Below are 14,276 nucleotides of genomic sequence, written 5' to 3'. Positions count from 1 at the left end.
AAGTGACAATGTACTCAATAACTGTAAACTTCAACATTGAAAATTATGCTGATTTCAGAATATCATTTTCTTTGAGATCTTGTGATCTTCCTCGTCTCTTTTTTGAATTTGGCAGTTTCAGCATGGTGCAGTTGGGTTTTCCTGATGACTTCTTTGGCCAATTCATTTGTTGGTTCAGTAAGAATTTGGCAACAGTATATAGACCTTAGTCTATGTAGCTGATTTTTTAATCGCTCCTGTCCATATGAATAAAAGTTCAGTTCAAGATTCAATAGCTAATTGATGTGCTTTATATTCTAAATTTTATTAATTCAAAAAGACTAAATGTAAATTATCAACACATTATTAGTTTAAACACTTACACCCTCTCTATGAAAACCAGAGTTCCAATTTGCTGTACCACCGCCCATGTAGGTCTCCATATGTCTCATGACAAAAATAGCACAATCAAATTTGTTTTCGGCCGTTCTCCACTCCATCTCAAGTCTGTCAGGCGTTAATGTATTTATTTCACTCGCCTTGTGATGTTTTTTGTCTGCCAAATATCTCACAAAATTCTGGTGCTGTTTAATCAAAATTAATCAGTATCACATAATAAATCCAAATTATTATACAGTAATGTTTAATGTAATATACAATTTGTTTTGGTTGTTTATATGGAAACAATATTAATGACATTGAATCACGATTCATTGGATCTAGCTCACTAGAATTTAATAGAGTTAGTTCACCTAGACTTACTCTAATGAATCTGGATTCATATTATTGAATCTGGATTCATTAGAATTAACTATAGGTAGTGGATCGTGATTATGTGATGTGAACACAGATTAACTAGCTATATTGAATCGAGATTCATAGTAAGATGTGAATCCAGATTCACTAACTCTAGTGATCAAAGTTTGAGATTACTAGTTATAGCTAGTGGATCGTGATTACGTGATGTGAACACAAATTTACTAGCGCTAATCTGGAATTATCTGACTCTAGAGTTAGCTAATATGGATCGTGATTACGTGATGTGAACACAGATCAAAGTTTCAAGATTCACTAATTATAGTGATCGAGATTCACTAGAGTTAGCTAATCTGGAATTATCTGACTCTAGTGAATTTCAGATTCACTATATTGAATCTGGATTCACTATATTGAATCTGGATTCACTATAGTGAATCTGGATGAATCCAGATTCACTATATTAAAACTGGATTCACTTATTACTGTATTTTGCCAGATAATGTTTAAAGAATATACGTAAGGTGGAAAAAACATACCAAACCCTCAGGACGACCTTGGTATTTTTCCTTGTAGTCTGGGCAGTTTTTGCTGTTGTCAATCAGCTCCATACTTGGATTCTTTAGCCCATAGCATACAATGTAGAAATGCTCAAACGCATTTATGGGGAAGAAGACCTATTTGTTGTGAAATTTAATCAGAGATTTCACAGATATAGTTAAAATTGGGCTAAAGAATAAAAACATTGTCTTCGAATCTTTACCATATCAATCTCATTAAACTTCATATGTGGATACAGAGCAAGTTGCTCATCCATCCGAGAAGCAAACCGACTGTATCTCAATTCATCATTGACCTCATCTGTGTGATGAATGTTGCAAAACTGTACAACATAAAACTGGTTAAATAATATGTTACTCAAGTGTTATTTTAAATAAAATAAAGGAAGATACGTACGGTTGTCTCAACATTGCAGAAGAATCTAAGTGGAGAATTTCCAGACTTCATTTGTTCTCTGCTGTTCAAAATATAGGACCAAATGCTGATTACATTTGCCTCAATGTAATCAGTAGGAAGGAAAGTCTTGAAAGCAGGTAAGAAACATTCAATTTGTCTCCACTTAAAAACCATTTCACTGAAAAAACAGTAACAATATTCAATTTAATAAAGGGACAAAATACCAATTCATTAATGAAAAAACATCAACAATAGCGAGTCTCACAACTAATAATAAAATATCAAATAAGTGTTCAGAACTTACAAATTCTCTTCTTCAGCGGAATCATCACCTGAATGCCTTATTTCTCTATGGACCCAATCCCATATGATGCTTTCCAGCTGACTTTGCCTAGCAGTAATCTGAGATACCCTCTGCACCCATGGTGACCGAAGAGACGTTGCAGGCTTTACCATCCTCTTTTCTTTCCCCCTTCCCGCATGTCCCTTATTTTCGGCCACCTGAACTTTCTTACCTTTACATTCATTAACTGCAGCAGCATCTTCAGATTGTTTATCAGTTCTTTGTACAGATTCATTAATGATTTCAGATTCACAAGCTTTAGCAATCTGAACAACATCAACCATTTCCACTGATTCAGTCTGAGTATCTTGTGTCAGCCCAAGAGAAAAACTAGGTTCTTCAGTCTGTGGGGTACTACTTTCGCTGATCTTCCGTCTCACTGGTCTGTCATCCTTTTTCATGCTAACGGACTCTATAATCTTATCAACTTCTTGAATAAAATTTGGGGAGACTTGTGTTTGTGGTATCTCACCTGATATTGGATCAACAACAGGGGAACCATGCATATCTCTACTCACATTGGTGTTCACATTAGGGGTATCATCAACAATGTTTCCCACAGCTGTTTCATCGTCACAGGTACTTACACGATGTCCCCACCCCTGCACAAGTACATTTGAAACTCTCTGTTGAATCTGAAAGAGCTCATTGACCCCTACACAAGTACATTTGAAACTCTCTGTTGAATCTGAAAGAGCTCATTGTCATTGGGGAACAACTTTCTCATTGTCTCACACTCAGCATCAAATCTATTTTTTGCAGATTCCAGCTCTGCAGCTCTCCGTTGAGCCCTCTCAATACAATCCTGCATTTTGAATATCACAGACATTGGTCACCATAAATTATTAACATGGCGATAGACAAGATTCGATAGTTTGAGATTACATTCAATGTATTTGAATCAAGATTCAGTAGTAGTGAATCCAGATTCATTCCAGTTTTACTTCAATGAATCGAGATATCCAGATTACATTCAATGTAGCTTAATCGACATTCAGTTTAAATGAATCGAGATTCACTCCTACTTATTCGAGATTAAATTGAATAAACAAAGTATTGCAACTTAATTTGCTAACCTTTCTAATTGTATCAACACTTTTAGGAGAGTTTCCAGTAGCACTCTGCATTCGAGATGAATCTGGAAGTTCAACCCTCTCTGTAAATGCACCTTTGCCAAATGAATTTGTTCTTATTTCCTCTGACTGTCTTTCCTTCAAGGCGAAGTCAGTCCATCCTAAAAATGTAGGGGTTGTTCTCTCAACCAACCTCCTACCTTTGAACAGAACCCGATCGGCATAGAAAAGCTAGAAAGACGGAGATAAGAAATAAAGCACATCAATTAGTAATCATCAAGTAAAACTACTTTAACTACAGTAATGTAAAAATAAATCAATATTATACAAGTGGCTTACAATCAAGAATGCAAGAGGACCCGTGTAGAATTGTTTTGTCGGGTCAACCTTCCACTTGTGTTGGCTATCTATCATTGAGTCAAGTAATAAAGAACACCAATTGTATTGAGAGCACTGATCAACATTATCACCAAGTACTAGAATCCGTTGGTTGACATACGGATTGCTAAGCGATTGGATCATGCTGTTGTGCAAGAGAACCAAGAAATTCAGTTTAAAAAACAGGTTAACATCAGAACTGTGCTTCAGTTTCTCAGACACAGCCCCTGGAGTAATTTTCCAACCAAATCTGTCTGTGAATTGACCCCTCCATTCATCCACCAATGCTGACTTGCCAGTACTGGAAGCTGGTATACGCTTCCTGCCTAGAGGTAATCCCATCACTTGATGTACATCTTCCTCTGTGATACTGATTGATCCTCTGGGAAGATTAAGCGCAACGGATTCACTGTCAAAGGACTGCAGAATCTGGTACCCCAACATATGTGGCAGTTCCTTTAATCCAAATTGTAAAAGACCTCCAAGTCCAGCTAGTCTCACCCATTCTTTTTGGGAGTCAGAGAGTGACAAAACCATATCAGAGAATATCTTTGGAGAGACCCGTATCCTAGTCAACTCCTTAGGTTCAGAACTCTCATTTTTTTTTCAAAAACTTCTGCAGTGACAAAAAAAGAAAATTAGTACAAATTATCCATCAGTTAATAACAAAAAATGTTCTTGTGAATATCAGGATTCACATTAGTGAATCGAGATTCTCTATGTTTGAGTGAATACAAATTGACTCCACTAAGTAGCTATTCACTTGAGTGAATAGAGATACATCCAATGAATCGCGATTCACTCTAGTGAATCTCGATTCACTGCAGTGAATCTCGATTCACTGCAGTTAATCTCGATTCACTGCATTGAATCTCGTTTCACTCAAGTGAATCGAGGAGTTTAAAGTAGAGTGCATATTGCAGAATCCAGACAACCAGAGTTAATCGTTCACAAATGTAAAAAGATGTTTAGTACATTAACCTTTTTCATCTTTTTCCTTCCTCTTGTCATCTGTTCATTGTCTTCATCCCTACTACGCTTTGATGTTTCGTCAGCTGCAGGATTATTTGGGGGGTTCACGAGGTCATCGTCAGTGTTGGACCTAACATATCTTTTTTTCACAAGCTTCTCCAGTGAGGAAAATAATATAATTAGATCAAATTATCCATCATTGAATACACAAAAAAAATTAAAAAATTTTAGTACACCAACCTTTTTCTTCTTCATTCTTTTTGGGGTCTGTTCATTGTCTTCATCCCTTGTACGCTTTAATGTTTCCTCACTGTCAGGATTATTTGGGGGGTTGATGAAGTCATCGTCACTGCTTTGCATGGTCACAACCCGTGTTGTCTTCTGTTGAGGTAAAGGTGTAAATACCTCAACCTTCTCAACACATGCTTTTTTTTTATTCTTGAACTAGATCGTAGACCTGCTAAACCGATGACATTTCATTTTTTAATGATAACAGACTTTGCATAATGCATGGCAAGCATGAAGGTTTAATCACATTATTGAATATAGATATTATAATCCATATCGCAATTCACTTCAGTGAATAGCGATTCGCTGAAATGAATATCGTTTAACTGCACTAAATCGCGATTCACGTGAGTGAATATCAATTCACTCCATTGAATCGTTGCAGTCAATAGTGTTTCACTGTAGTGAATCGAGATACACTTTAAGTGAATCTAGATTCACTTTAGTGAATCGAGATTCACTTAAGTGAATCTACATTAACTACAGTGAATCAAGATTCAACCAAATGTATTAAGATTTATCAAAGTGAATCCAAATTCAACAAATTGTATCGAGCTTCAGCAAATTGAATCCAGATTCTATGATATGAAACCAACTCCATGACATACCATACATTATTTCAGTGTCTCGTCACTCAACACAACAAGGAAAAACTGATCATCGTTACAGTTTAATGTCACTGTTAGTATACATAAACCATATAATTAGTGAATCGAGATTCTCTATGTTTGAGTGAATACAAATTGACTCCACTAAGTAGCTATTAACTTTAGTGAATAGAGATACATCCAATGAATCACGATTCACTCTAGTGAATCTCAATTCATTGCACTGAATCTCGATTCACTACAGTGAATCTCGTTTCACTCAAGTGAATCGAGGAGATTAAAGTTGAGTGCATATTGCAGAATCTAGACAACCATAATTAATCGTTACCCATTTAGAACAAATGAAAACATCTTGCAATATTAACAAAAACTTAGTTTGTTTTTAACAAGATAAAGGCAAATGAAAAAAATAAAAACCCTAAACTAGAACATGCATCGGTAACATATTATGGGAAAGCTAAAAAAATAAAATAAAAAAGTATTCAACAACATGCAAGTGATTCATGTCTAAATTACGAACCTTTCCCCACTGAATCTATGAAAAATTTTGAAACTTTGAAAAAAAAATTACATTTTTAATACGAGGGTTTGAATCGTTTTACCCGTTCTTGAAGACGACGGTTTTGGAATCTCTGTGTTGTTTTTCTTCATCTCCATAGTCGAAGTCTTGCTGGTCGCCTTCGTTCGATTTGTAATTAGATGTTGAAAGTAACCTAAGTGTTGAGAAATCGACGGAATGTGAATAGTTTAGTTCTTGGGGTAAAGAGAAGATGAAACTGTATTCAAAATGGAGTGAAACTGAATCGTTTTTTCGTCGAAAGTAGTGTTCGACAACTTCTGGTAATTAATTACAGCGTGAAAAATTAATGCTGCTTTTCCTAAATTACCCCTTTTATTGGTACTTTGTCAGCTGATGTTCAATTAATTTCAATTCTACCATTTTCAATCTTGACCATTGGATGAAATAGAATGTAGGGCTAGGATTGGTTTTTAGTTCTCTAGGTTTTGTAGCTCAACTTGGTAAACTTGGATGAAGCTTGAACTTAGATCTTTAACTTTGAATAGCAAGGCTTCAACCACTATTCCGCCAACCTCCATTTGATATGATCGTTATGGTGCAATCCACCATCCTCCAACATGTTGTTTGTCTACAATAAATAGAAATACACAAACACTAGATAAACAATATTAGTGGTAAATTATTTATTAAACATCATCAAAATAAAGAGGCCAACACAGGGTACAGAAGCAATTAGATCTTTTTTTCATCATAGATATGACTTTTCACTCTAGCACCTTATTTTGTTAGATCTAAGATATTTATTATTACTAGGTTTTATGCACATGCAATGCACGTGGTTAAATACCATTATTAAATATTTTAATTTATTTCCTTACAAAAAATTATTCCTAGGTTTTTTATTACTTCAATAGTTTTTGTTCACATGTGTCTCAACTTTAGCATCGTGATTATTTATTTTCTTTAATATTTATTTGAATGAGTTACACTGAATTTAGATTTTTATGTTGCTAATTGAATTGACAGAAACTAAATGTATCCAAAGCTAATATGAATTTTCATGTTATTTGGACTAACATGAAACTAAACTTAACTTGAGAAAATATAGTGCTACAAAAGTGAAAACATTTGAAAAAATAGTATTATAAAAGGAAGATAAATAATTAAAGCCAATAAGCTAATGTGATTGATTAAAAGTGGGCTAGAACCGTACTAAAAAGAATATGAAGGTTATTCCTAATCATTAATAGACTTCATAAAAAATCATAAACTAAAGATTAATGTTAACACTAGTATATTTTATATAATAAAAGCATCCACATAAGCACATAAAAGTACTAATTTTTTTATGAAAATCCCTTCTATGTATTTCTAATTTTACTAAAAAAAAGCTATTCTATAAAAATTCTAAAAAAATTAATATCTATTATTCCTTTTATTTTATTGAGTTAAAATCAATCATTCTTCACCTTTATCTTTTTCATGGGCAATTCAAGAGTAGTGTTTTCATCGTCTATATTGATTGTGACATAAGGCGAGAGCTAGATTTCTTGTGCTATTATCTTTCTTCTGGCCCGTTCATTTTTTGTCATCATGTCTTACTTTACAAAAAAGTTAATTGTATTTCCAAACATAGACTTTTAGAAATATAGATTCTGATTATTTTTTTGTTTCAATAAGAATAAACATTAATATTATATATATATATATATATATATATATATATATATATATATATATATATATATATATATATATATATATATATGAATTTTTTGTATTTCTAATTGCTTATTTAAACAATATTAGGAGTTATCTCTTTTTTCTCTATAATAAATTCTTCTATTTTACATCCAATAAGAGTTTTTGATGCTTCAAATAATAATACATTTGCTCTATCAATGTCATTTTCCACAAGGATTTAAACTAAATAATTTAATTTTCATCAATTTGACTTATATTATAACATTAATATTTGATTTTAATGTGTTTATTTCGTGAAGAAGGGATATTAGTTACATTGGTGTCATTAGCGATTCTGTGATATTTATCATTTGGACACACTAATTAGAATTTCTATCTACCGTCTTGTTATAGCCATTGTAAGCATTGAATCACGGGTCAACTCTATTATAAATAGTAATTATTTTTACATTATACGTGCAATAGCGTGTTGTATATTAGTAAACTATTTTTAGGTTTAATTTTGTGAATTTTAAATTGCGTATCATAAGGTCATACCTATTTCAAATGTTGTGATGACTGCATATATCAGTAAAGAGTCATGATGAAGATGCTTTTGAAGCTTGTTCTGGATGAACTTTGCTTATTAGCTTTAAAATATTATATATTATTTTATTGTGTCGTTTGTTTGGTTTTCTCATCATTCTTTTATTTTTTTAATAAGCAGTATCTTTGGGTTGATATATATTTTTGATACAAATTATGATGATATGCATGTCTCTCCTACAAATTTGAGAAATATATAAGATAAATTTTATGTTTAGTTGCTTTTAATAAGAATTTTATATAGTAATGAAACATGTTACCTTTATATTTAAAGATCTCAAAATTTGATAGTGCTATTAAATGCATGTCTTCGATCGTGTCTTCAAAAATTGATCTTTCATTAATAGTCATCTCCCTCAAATAAAGTTACATACAGAGCCATTGCATTGTATAAAAGAAAAAGAAAAAGAAAAAGTCGATGTTATTTTTTTATTTACACTATTGTAAATAAGCATGTGTATACTTTTTATCCATTATAGTGATTTTCCTCCTTTTATCTATTGTTTGTTATATCTTGTAACATAGTTGATAATTAGCTTCACTTTAGTTTTTATTGCAAAATTATTTGTATGTAGTTTTATATTAAATTTATGATTTCTTTAGTATTTGAAGAATAAAGTATAAAATTTATATTACTTACTAATTTTTCTTGTATCTTCCACAGAGAATGCTTCTTTGATTGTGATAAAATTGTTTAATATGTTCTTTAAATAAATTAAACATTGTTTCTTTTGTTGACATGCTTTGTGTCAAATGTCAATTCAAGTGATCCATGAATGTTTCTAAATGTTGGGTTTGTTTCTTCACTTCTCCATTTAAAATAAAAATAATTTGATTCTTTTGAATGATATCACTAAAATTTTTGATAGTTTCACCATACATGGCTCATTGTATTTTTTTACCCTATAAATACTATTCACATAAGAGATATATTTATACGTTATAATCTTTTATCAGCTTTATATAATTTAGTCTTCTACCAATTAGTGTTATTAGTAAAGTTATATGAAATTTCTTTAATTTATATAATGATGTGAAGTTTTAATCTATCATATATTTTTAAAGTTTGATTCCTTAACTGGATGTTTTTAATCTATTAGGTTTTATGCACGTGCAATGCGCATGGCTAAACACCACGATTAAGTATATTTTTTCTATTTCCTTACTAAAATTTATACCTCGGTTTTACTTTGATTGTTTTTACTTGCTTATAACTTTAAACTTTAGCATTGTGATTATTTATTTTTTAATGTTTGTTTAAATAAGCTACACCCAATTTAAAATTTTATGTTTATAATTGAACTGACAGGAAATAAATATAATCCAAAATCAATTTAAATTATCATGTCATTGAGACCAACATGAAACCAAGCTTAACTTGAAAAGGTATAGCATTGCAAAAGTGAAAAACACTTTAAAAATAGCATTCTAAAAGAAAAATAAATAATTAAAGCTAAGAAGACAAGATGATTGGTTAAAAGAGTGTTAAAATAACATAAAAGATAATATGGAGTTTGTTTCTAATCCTTGATAGACTTTAAAAAATTATAAACTGAAGACTAATGCTAACTCTAGTACACTTTTATATAATAAAAGCATCGACATGAGAATATAAAAGTACTAAAAAAGTTTATAAAAATCACTTCCAAAGATTACTATAATTTACTCAAAAAAACTATTTTATAAAATATTCAAAAAAGAGTGCTTTTCATTCCTTCTATTTTGTTTTTTATTTAAAACATTAACCTTTATCTTTTTTGATAAAATTAGACTACTTTTAGATATTAAAAAAGAATATTAAAATCTTAAATTAGAAGTTAAATTTATATATCGTAATGAAAATATTAAACAACTACTCTTTTTTTGCTAAATTTGAAATTTTAGTTGTTTTTTTGTGATTTTGAATTTTTAAGGGTGTGTTTTGCAAATTTTGAAATTTTAAGAGTGTTTTTAAAAAATTTTAAATTTTAAGTTTGGTACTTATGATTCTCATGTTTCATGTGATGGTGGAAAGTTTTTGAATGTTAGGATATTTCTTACAACTCTAAATTTTAACGGTATTTTTTTTATAATTATTAAAACTTTGGATTGTTTGTTAAAAAATTTAAATTTTTAGCAGTCATCCGATAATTTTGAGATTCGACATGTATTGGTTGTAGGTTTTTAAATTTTAGGGTTTTCTATGATTTTTAAGTTTTCAAATAGTTTTTTTTACAATTTTTATAATCTTGAGGTTCTTTTTTATAAATTTTAAATTTTTAGTGCCTGATGGTAATCACTTGAAGTCATCTTTATTGTTTGCAAAATTTGAAATTTTAAAATTTCAAGGTGATTTTTTATTATTTAAACTTTTGATGTGATTTTATAGTTTTTAAAATATTGAGGGAGTTAATTATAAATTTTAATTTCTTTAATGGCTACTGTTAATTTTTAGATTTTATATTTGTTGTTTTAAGTTTTGAAATGTCTAGATGTTTTGTGTAATTTTAAACTTTTAAGTTTGTTTTGTGTAATTTTTAAAAAAATTTGGTTTTTTAATATTTTATATATTATAGCATATTAATTCTTTACTTTAACAGACACATACAATAGAGCTATTTCATATATTTTATTATCTTATTTTTTTAAATTATTTGCATGTAAGTAGTTCACCTAGAATTAGGATATGATATAATAATCATTAGAATAGATTAAAATTTAAATAAAATATTCAAGATTGTCAAGGGTAATATTGATCATGAAAAGATTTTTCCGAACTTGTACTTTTAAAGGGAGTATGATTGTTTTTGCTATTTTCTACCATCATCAGCTTAGACTACTTTTAGATGCTAAAAAGGGACAATATACTTTAAATTGAAAGCTAAATTTATATATCTTAATAAAAGACTATCAAATAATTATTTTTTCTTTGCCAAGTTTAAAAAATTCAACCTTTCTTTTTTGTGATATTGTACTTTTAAGGGTGTGTCTTGCAATTTTGAAAGTATTGTTTAAAAATTTTAACTTTTAAGTTGACTGGTTGTAATTTCATATTTCATGTATTGGTAGTTAGTTTTTAAAACTTAGGATATTTTTTGCATCTTTGAAATTTTGAGGGTGTTTTTTACGATTATTGAAACTTTAGATTACTTTTTTACATAATTTAAATTTCTTGTAATCTGCTAATAATTTCTAAATTTGATGTGTGCTACAAATAAGTTTTAAAATTCAAGTGATAAGTTTTAAAATTTTAGGATTTTTTATACTTTTTAACTTTAGATGGAGTTTTTGCAATCTTTCAAACTTTAAGGTTATTTTTTGTAAATATTAAATTTTCAAGTGTCTGATGGTAATCTCTTGAATCCACCTCTGTTGTTTGTAAGTTTTGAAATATTAGAATTTTTAGGTGCTTTTTATAATTTAAAATTTTGAGGTTGGTCTTTTAATGTTTGAAATATTGATGGTACTAATTACAAATTTTAAATTCTTTAGGGAATGTTCTTAATTTTTATATTCCATGTTTTTAATTTTAAATTTTAAAAAGTCAGGATGTTTTATGTAATGCTGTACTTTTGAGTATATTTTTTGCAGTTTTTAGAATGTTCTGGGTTTTTTTATAATACCTCATGTATTATAATATGTTAGCTGCGTATGATTTCTTAATCATATTTTTCTAAATTGTTGAGCTATATGTAGTTCACATGGGATTTGTATAGGATACGATTAGTATTAAGATAGCTTAAGATTTAATTAAAATATTCAAAATATTGTTTTATATATTTTATGAAACTTATTTTTTTAAATTGTTGTGTTATAGGTAGTTTATGTTGGATTAGTATAAGATATAATTACGATTAGGATAAATTAAGATTCAAATGAAATATTCAAAATAGTGAGTGATAATATTGGCCATGGAATATTTTTCCTGAACTAGTGCTTTTAAAGGGAGTATAATATTTAGAGAGTATTGTTTTAAGTGAAGAGCATACTCGAATTGCAGCATCCTTGAAGTAATTAAAAAATCTTTTAATTATACTATGAACATTGATATATTCTTCTTGATAAAAGAAAGAAAGAAAGAGAGAGAGAGAGAGAGAGAGAGAGAGAGAGAGAGAGAGAGAGAGAGAGAGAGAGAGAGAGAGAGTCTTGAAGTAAATTTTCCTTAGGTAAAATATTGAATGTGTACACCTATATATACAAGTAATGGAGGGTGAAGTGTCCTCTCATAACCAATGTCGGACCAAACCTAATGTAAACACCCCCCCCTCAAACTCATGTTGGGTCAAACAAAATGAGTTTGCGTACAAGAAATCGGAGTCGATGAATAGGTAAGGCCTTCGTGAAAAAATCTGCAAGCTCATCGGTGGATGAGACATGAGGAAGTTGAATTGTCTTATTCTTATAACTTGTTGACGAACAAAATGAGCGTCGATCTCAATGTACTTGGTCCTCTCATGAAATACTAGATTATAAGTATAAGTAGTAAAAATCGCCTAAGGATGGAAGCCCACCTGTTTGCTTGACTCGCCAGCATGAGTCTGGCACGCCTGGTTGTTGAGCTCGCTAGCATGAGCTCAACCTTGCCTGATTGGCTTGACTTGCCTGCACGAGTCCAAGCCCACCTATTTGCTTGACTCACCAGCACGAGTCAGGCACGCCTGACTGTTAAGCTTGCTAGCATGAGCTCAACCTCGCCTGATTGGCTTGACGCGCCAGCACGAGTCAGACACGCCTGCTCGCTAGCATGAGCTCAACCTTGCCTGATTGGCTTGACTTGCCTGCACGAGTCCAAGCCCACGCCTGGCTGTTGAGCTCGCCAGCATGACCTCAACCTCACCTGATTTGCTTGACTCGCCTGCACGAGTCCTAGCCCGCTTGTTTGCTTGACTTGCCAGCATGAGTCAGGCACGCCCAGCTGTTGAGCTCGCCAGCATGAGCACAACCTCGCCTGATTAGCTTGACTCTCCTGCACGAGTCTAAGCCCGCCTGTTTACTTGACTCGCTAGCACGAGTCAGGAACGCCTGGCTGTTGAGCTCGCTAGCATGAGCTCAACCTCGCCTGATTAGCTTGACTCGCCTGAACGAGTCTAAGCCAGCCTGTTTGCTTGACTCGCCAGCACAAGTTAGGCACGCCTGGTTGTTGAGCTCGACAGCATGAGCTCAACCTCGCTTGATTAGATTGACTCGCCTACACGAGTCTAAGCCTGCCTATTTGCTTGACTCACCAGCACGAGTCAGACATGCCTGGCTATTGAGCTCGCTAGCATGACCTCAACCTCACCTGATTTGCTTGACTCGCCTGCATGAGTCCAAGCCCGCCTGTTTGCTTGACTGAGCTCGCCAGCATGAGCTCAACCTCGCTTGATTGGCTTGACTCGCCTGCACTAGTCTAAGCACGCCTGTTTGCTTGACTCGCTAGCACGAGTCAGGCACGCCTGGCAGTTGAGCTCGCTAGCATGAGCTCAACCTCGCCTGATTGGCTTGATTCGCCTGCACGAGTCTAAGCCGACTTATTTGCTTGACTCACAAGCACAAGTCAGGCACGCATGGCTGTTGAGCTCGACAGCATGAGCTTAACCTTGCCTGATTAGCTTGAATCGCCTGCACGAGTCTAAGCCCGCCTATTTGCTTGTCTCGCCAGCACGAGTCAGACATGCCTGGCTGTTGAGCTCGCCAACATGACCTTAACCTCACCTGATTTTCTTGACTCGCCTGCACGAGTTTAAGCCCGCCAGTTTGCTTGACTCGCCAGCACGAGTCAGGCATGCCTGGCTGTTGAGCTCGCCAACATGAGCTCAACCTCGCCTGATTGGCTTGACTCACCAGCATAAGTCCAAGCCCGCCTGTTTGCTTAACTCGCTAACACGAGTCAGGCTTACCTGATTATTGAGCTCGCCTGTAAGAGCTCAACCTCGCCTGAACAAGTGCAGGCAGCTGCTTGTTTGTGAGAGTGAGTCTACCCACTTCCCACATTTTAGGTGATGATGAGGCATAGCTGTCATCACCCCTATGATGGTCACATCCTATAGCTAGGGGATGGCATGGAGCTCCTCACCCATAGGGTGTCACATCTAACAAATCAAGGGATGGCTCATGCCATCCCTTGCCTATTTATAGGCTCCTTTTGCCAACAT

General features: G+C 32.8%; 1 long non-coding RNA gene across 1 annotated transcript; it reads right to left on the bottom strand.

The window, feature by feature from the left end:
- LOC109832249 lies at window positions 204-1,328 on the bottom strand. Its single transcript, XR_002244671.1, has 3 exons — window positions 1,275-1,328; window positions 363-563; window positions 204-236 (listed from the first exon to the last, which is right to left on the bottom strand). It is a non-coding gene; the product is annotated as an uncharacterized LOC109832249 (long non-coding RNA).

This window comes from Asparagus officinalis, chromosome 3, assembly GCF_001876935.1.
Source record: "Asparagus officinalis chromosome 3, Aspof.V1, whole genome shotgun sequence".
NCBI lineage: Eukaryota > Viridiplantae > Streptophyta > Magnoliopsida > Asparagales > Asparagaceae > Asparagus > Asparagus officinalis.
This window is presented reverse-complemented; position numbering and strand designations above follow the sequence as displayed.